General features: G+C 46.1%; 1 long non-coding RNA gene and 1 other non-coding gene across 2 annotated transcripts in view; one reads left to right on the top strand and one right to left on the bottom strand.

Annotated features, from left to right (window-relative positions):
* Nucleotides 1-3,421, top strand: part of LOC106146881 — an 18,361-nt gene extending 14,940 nt beyond the window's left edge. Inside the window, exon 3 of the long non-coding RNA XR_001231493.1 lies at nt 3,145-3,421. This is a non-coding gene — a long non-coding RNA (uncharacterized LOC106146881). The remainder of the gene's footprint in view (nt 1-3,144) is intronic.
* Nucleotides 3,422-6,543: 3,122 nt separating this feature from the next.
* Trnas-gcu lies at nt 6,544-6,625 on the bottom strand. The gene has a single exon. It is a non-coding gene; the product is annotated as a tRNA-Ser (tRNA).
* Between the last annotated feature and the right edge of the window lie 261 nt (nt 6,626-6,886).

Genomic DNA, 6,886 nt, shown 5'->3' with positions numbered 1-6,886 from the left:
AGTCTCCACATGTATTGTGTAAGGTCCTCCTGGTTTACAGCTTCCAAGCAGCTCTCATGACCCCAGTCAACTAGACTGCTGAGTCTTTGGGCATAATCTATATTCTCGTGTTCTCCGAGTCCTTGTTCAGCAGCTGCTCCTCCGCTGGCTCTGGACCTTTCTGGTTCTCAATAGCAGGAGCAAGAGTGACCCGTTGTATGGCATGTATTCCCAGGGGTTTCTCCATGTTTGAATGATTCACACACGTCCGTGGGTGGGCATCTGCAGCCAGTGCATGGTGGGCCAATTGTGTCATTGTTTCATTGTCACGGCTGTTCTCAATTGAGCAGTGGCGGCCTGCCAGGAGGGCTGGTGTGCAACAGTGCTCGCTGCTGCGTGGCTCCTCCTGCACCAGGGGCCCTCCTTCCGGGTGCCTACTTGGCAGGGAGTGAGCCAGCCCGAAGACAGGCACTCCCCACCTGTGGCTCCCCGTGTGCCGGAGGCCCTCCTTCCGGGTGCCTACGAGGCACCCACTCTCTTCTTACTTGAAAGGTTTCTGCTGAAAAATTTGCTGATAGTCTAACGAAGAATCTTTTGTACATGATAAGTTGCTTCTTTCTTGGGGTTTCAAAATTCTCTTTTTCTCTTTGACTTCTGACAAATTGATTATAATAGGTGTCTTAGTTACTCTTCTCTCATTGCTCAGACAAAATACCCAATGCCCAAAGTTAAAGGAGGAAAGGTTTATTTAGTTCACAGTCTGTGGAGGTTTCAGTCCATAATTGGATGGCTATAAGGCAGGGTGGCACATGGCAGAGGGCACCAATTCATGGTGGTAGAAGACAGCAAAAACAACAGAGGGGGAGGGAGGGAGTGAGAGAGAGAGAGAGAGAGAGAGAAAGAGACATATACACACACACACACACACACACACACACACATACAAGTCTCTTTCTGTCCCTTATATTGTAAGTGGGCTACCTACCTGCCCTAGGGCAGGTGTAGCACTCACACCTTCTATCCCAGCATTGGACCATGAATCAATCACAACCTTAGATTCAGTCACCCCTGAGAAGCCTGTTTCCTATGACTGCATGAGGCTTGGAGGTACATCTGGACACAAACCAGAACAGTAGGTTTCACTGGAAATTTTTTTCATAGCTGGTGGATTTGTGTTTTGTGTTTCTATATATCTATTTCCTTCCCCAGTGTGTTAGTCAGATTTTTGTCACTGTAAAAAATACCTACCTAAGGTAAATTAAGTTTAAGAGAGGAAATATTATTTTGGCCAACAGCTTTAGAGCTTTTAGTCATGACCAGTTGACCCATGCTTTGGGTATATGAGGGTACGGTACATCACAGCAGAATTGTGCTAGAAGAAGCCTGTTCATTTCATGGCAGGACAGTTAAAGAAAAAGAGAGTGGTAGAGGCCAGGATCCCACAGTCTTTATTTTTTTACTGGAGATTGAATCCGGAGAGTGATATGCTACTTCCTCAGCCATTTTTTATTTTTACTTATTTTAAAAATTTGAGATAGGTTCTCACTGATTTGCCCACGCTGTCATCTCCTGAGTAGCTGAGATTACAGGGATATACCAGCAACCCTGGGTCCACAATCCTAAGAGAACACCCCCAATGGTGTAAAGCCTCCTCCACAGCCCAGCCTCTTAAAGTTCCTACCACCTCCCCAACCCCCAGGCCGGCGGCTGAAGCCATTAACTCAGGAACTACGGGGAGCACTCCAGATTCAAGTTCTTACACCCGTATTTGAGTTTTCGCCATAGTGTTTTGGCGTAAACTTTCCGCTCCTCATTTTGCACTTTTTCTTTTGAACTTCCCATAGCTGTCCTTGGCCAGCGTGATCCCATAATTCTTCGAAGATTTCTTTCTTCCTCTTCGTTCTTTTTCACCACTCTGACTGAATTATTTCCAGTCCCTGTCTTTGAGTTCACCAGTCCATTCCTCTGCTTGATCTGGTCTCCTGTTGCACTCCTGAGGTGAATTTTTCAGCTGAGTTACTGTGTTCCTCAGCCCCACTTCTTTTGGGTTTCTGTTTGGCATACTGTTGATATTTTCTGTTTCCTTGTTGGGATTCTTACTTTGTTCCTGCGTCATTCTCTTGACCTGAGTGAGGGTCTTCATGAGAGTTATGCTTAATTCTCTGTCAGGTAAATTGCAAAACATTCCTGTTACGGTTGGGATCCCAGACGGTTTCCCATAAGGCTCCTTGTTTTGAAAGCTTGGTTGCTGACCGACTATGGGGAAGCAATTTGATAATGAAGGACTAACTTCCTCAGTGGATTGATCCATTGAGGAGATCATAATTTGACGGTATTGTTCTGAAATAATGAAATTTGGAAGATGGAGCTTCGTGGGAAGGAGCAGGTCACTCGGGGTGTGGCTTTGAAGGTTGTATGGTGTTCCTAGGCTCTTTCTCTCTCTCCCTTTCCCTTACACTCTGCTTCTTGGCTGCCCTGACGTGAGTAGTTTTCCTCCACATGCCCTTACAACCTGATGCTTCTACCTCACTATGGGTCAAAAGTCAGGAATCCAGCTGGCCACGGACTGAAAGTGTCAGCCAAAAATAAGTCTTCCTTCCTTTCAGTCATGGGTGTCAGGTGTTTTGTCCCAGCAGCAGAAAGCTGAGCAACAATAATTCTTCCAGGATCATTTTCTGAGTTTCTTTCCCTTTGTTTGCAATGCCTTTGCCTGATGTTACTTTCCCTGGACTCTGAATTGTATGTACACACCAGACAGAGCAGGCACCTCACCCAGCCTGGACAGATTGGACTCTTCCAGAAAAAGACCCCCTCCAATCAGCCTGGCCTGAGAATCTGGGGACCTCAACCAACTCATTCCTTCTCTGGGAGTAATGCATAACTGTGTTTGTGCTGAGGTAGGGATGAGAGAGCTAGGGCATGTACTGGCCCAAGCTACCGCCTGTGTTCTCCGCGAGGCCACTGGATTGTGTTGGATCCATCAGAGACCCAGGACTTGTGAGATCATGCAGGTTCCTTGGATACTCCTCGAGAAGTTGAGTGCATAAACGCTTTCCCTCCTCAGGGGTAGACGGAGAGCTAAAATTTTATGTTTTCTTTGTTCTGAGTAGGGGAGAGAACCGGTGACATCTACCAGTCCACACTGCTGCTTCCATTTTCCTTTAGGTGGCCAGACCATGCCAAGACGTCTAGAGCTGGAGGAACACAAGACAGAGGCCAGTCCTCTCTGGAGCCCCGTCAGAAAGGTTGGAGTGCTGTGAACTACCATCCTCGGGGTGTGGATGGGGACTGGGGAGTCTCTTCTTGAGTGTACAGTGCTGAGCAGGATGTCTTCCCTCTCCCCTTTGGTTTTGGTAAGTCCAGTTTCCCATTTTCCTGGTGTGTGGGAGCCTTTGCACTAGTTCCTGAATTCTCACAGAGGGAATTTGTCCATGAATTGTTGCTGAACCAGTGCATTTGTTAGGGGAGGAGTATAGGTTTCCTACTCTGCCGTCTTACTGGTATTATTCTTTTTTTCCCACTGAAATGGAAATACTATTACTTTTCAGTGGGTGTTGAAACATATTTTCCCCTAAAATGGAGCATCAGCTACTCATTTAGATTCTCCCTGTAGATGACACATACTGGCAAAGAAAGGGTTCCTGGAAAAGATCACCTCAAAGAACATAGGTACACTCTATTAATATGTACCTAGGGCAATTTGGGAATCACAGGCAAGCTGACCAGGGCTGAGTTTCTAAAAGTTAGGTCTGAAAGTCTTCAACTGAAAAATGGATTCTTCAAAAAGATTATAGGATAACTGGTAGGGTAAGACTAGGTTACGAAGGGAATCAAGAAGGCTGATAAGGAAGGAGCCTAGATAAATTCAATTATTTTTCTTCTTCTCAAGGGAAAAAAATATGGAATCTGAAAAATTAGTATTAATCATCACAGGTATGCTCTCTAAAGAAAGTGTGATAGAGAGAATCATAAGCTCATATGATTTAGGCAGCACTTTGCTCAGAACTGTCTCCCTTCCTTTGTCTGAAGTCAATTTTTTCCTTTTGAAATAGTTCATAGTGACTGAACAGCTGCTATGTGTAAAGCACTGTGCTAGGGACCTTGGTGCCGTGGGAAATAAAATCGAACCAGTCGCTGGCCACCTGATGTTTAGCAAAGCTTACACACTGTGATGCCAGGAAAGTGAACACAGTTTTCAGAGCAACTTAATTAATTGGGATTCAGATTTATGCATCGATCTAGGAAGGCTTGATTAATGCAAGTCTCTGAGAGCCTGATTATCTAGAATATGAATCTAATTGAGATTCTAAATGCGCTTGGCCGAAGTATCATGCAGAGACCAAGGGAAGGCACCACCGCCCGGGACGGGGCCTGTCAGTACTTGGTGGTTATCTTCTCAGGGAACTAAGTAGAGCCCGGTCTCACTTACCACTAGGGAGTGCGTTCCACAATTCATGCACACGACCTCACAGATGCCCTCTGGGAGAGTGTGAACCATGAACATTGCTTTTGTTTGTTTAGCTCATAGCTCCGGCCCTCCCAGAAGGCCCCACCCCCTGTGTGTGTTTCTGGTGACAGCGTCTGTTGGCCTTCCGGTCTTGGTCCTGTTCTCACTCTGAGACATAACACCAGACAACTCTAAGGAGGGGAGGGTTATTTTGGCTCAAAGTTTGTCGAGGTTTCGGTCCACAGTCAGCTGGCTCCAAGGCAGAGAGCAGGCCGAGGGGCATGAGGAGAAACGGCTCATGGCGTGGAGGCAGGAAGCGGAGAGAGAGATCCAGAGAGGAGGAAGGAGTGGAGGCTTCCAGGCCACGCCCACAGCGACCACTTCCTCCAGCCAGGCCCCCCCAACAGCACAGTTAGCTGTAGATGCATCAATAAACGGTTCCGCTGATGGGCATCACACACCCGCGGCCCAGCCACCTCCCCCAAGCCCCCCGAGGAGCACCTGAGGCTCTGGGGGGACATCTGGGTATAACCCGTCATGCTGCCCCTAAAATTCCTGTGCTGTGGAAAGGTAAAACCTCAGGGAGAAGATGCTAGAAATAGAGATGGTAGGATAGGGATTCCTCAAATTAGGACTGTATCAGTCAGGGTTTACTAGAGACACAGATATAACACAAGGTATACAAACGTGTAAGAAATGACAAGTTTGCCTTACGATGGTCAGTCAGAGTTGGATGAGGAAGTGTGCACAGGGTGTCTGCACGCTGGAGACTTCAGAGTCTAGACCCAGGCCTGGAGCTCACTGCAGTGCCTGCGCAAGTCCGTGTCAGGATGGGTCTGCGACAGAACACTGAAGATTCTATGATTAAGGCCCGAAAGTCTACACCAGAAGGCTGAAGAGTCCCAGGCAGAAGCCAGTCTGCACCGGAAGCCAGGAGACAACCACCAAGCTGACGGCGCAGACTGGAGCTCCTGCGGGGAACCAGCAGCCAGTCCTTCCTTGTTTCCCTTTTATTGTGTGCAGCCTACCCTCCCTGGGGGCGGTCCTCTACACCCATACTATCTCCCTGCCTTCCTCCTACACAGGCTCAGGATGAATACAAAACAAGGACCCTGGCCCCCCACTGAGTCCCTTAGTTAACTTTCTAAACTTCTCAAATTGACGCAATGAACACATCCTAGAGCCCTAAGGGCGTGTCATTTTCACCCCAGGTTGCAGAACTGCTAAGTCACTTAGTTAAGCTTCTAGACTTCTCAAGTTGATGAAATGTATCAACCATAACCAGAAATGTTGGCATTTGAAAGCTGTAGGAATAATCCAGCAGTTATAGAAAGTGTAATTAAAATCATGATTTCACAGCAGTCATCATGCTTTTCAAATTCCAGACTTCAAGAAGGCATTTTATTTTTATTATTTTATATTCTGAAATTAACCAAAGCATTGATCTAAATTTACCACGTGATTTAAATTTCTTGAAAGTCGTGATACCCCCACAAATTATTCATTTACTCAAGATTCAGTGTTGCATTTATTGGCTAGTATAGTCTCTAATAAAACTTTATCGATTACTGGTACAAGTGATTTACACATTTACGTGCATTTTCTTTTGCTGCTTAACAAGTCTTAAGCCTTAAAAGATTAGATTTAAAAATTGCTTGAGAATAGTATATTTTACATGAAATGAATGATTTGAAAGCAACTGTAAAAGAAGCAAATTCAATTGCTTCTAGTTGGAATTGCTAAGTGACCATGTATATGATTTAAAATTGTGCTCCATTTTGACTTTGCAAGTTTTACCCATACTTGAGAACTCTATGTTTTCCTTAATTCTTCCCACCCCACCAGACAACAAGACAGTGCAAACACACCCTAACACACTTATGCTGGATGCATGCAAAGCATGTCCCCACAGCTTCCTTTATCTGGTTTATTTTTTTCTCATGGGGCACAGTTTTGGAAGTGGTCAATATATCGTCTCTCTTTGAAGGGTATGGCCCTAGTTGATTTTTTTTTCTGGTACTGGGAATCGAACTCACGACCTTGTGCTTGCCAGGCAGGCGCTGTGCCACTGAGCTAAATCCCCAGCCCCAGAAACATTCCCCCCTGTAAAACAGGACCAAAGAGGATGGGATTTGAACCCACGCATGCAAAGCACAATGGATTAGCAGTCCATCACTTTAACCACTCGGCCACCTTGTCCTACAGGCCCTAGCTGAAAAAGACCTTAGCCAGTAGTATATTCTTTGTGCCTATAGAAGGTATGCTCATTAATACAAAACATTTCATGTGAACATCGTGATCCAGTACAATAATAGTAATAATACTGTTGCTAAAGATTTGGTATCAGCCGGGCGTGGTGGCGCATGCCTGTAATCCCAGCACTCAGGAGGCTGAGGCAGGAGGATCGTTGCAAGTTCGAGACCAGCCTGGGCTACAAAGTGAGCTCAAGGCCAGCCTGAA

This window comes from Chinchilla lanigera, unplaced genomic scaffold (assembly GCF_000276665.1).
Source record: "Chinchilla lanigera isolate Chin_1 unplaced genomic scaffold, ChiLan1.0 scaffold00099, whole genome shotgun sequence".
Taxonomy (NCBI): Eukaryota; Metazoa; Chordata; class Mammalia; order Rodentia; family Chinchillidae; genus Chinchilla; species Chinchilla lanigera.
The sequence above is the reverse complement of the archived record's forward strand: the minus strand, read 5'-3'. Positions and strand labels throughout refer to the sequence as shown.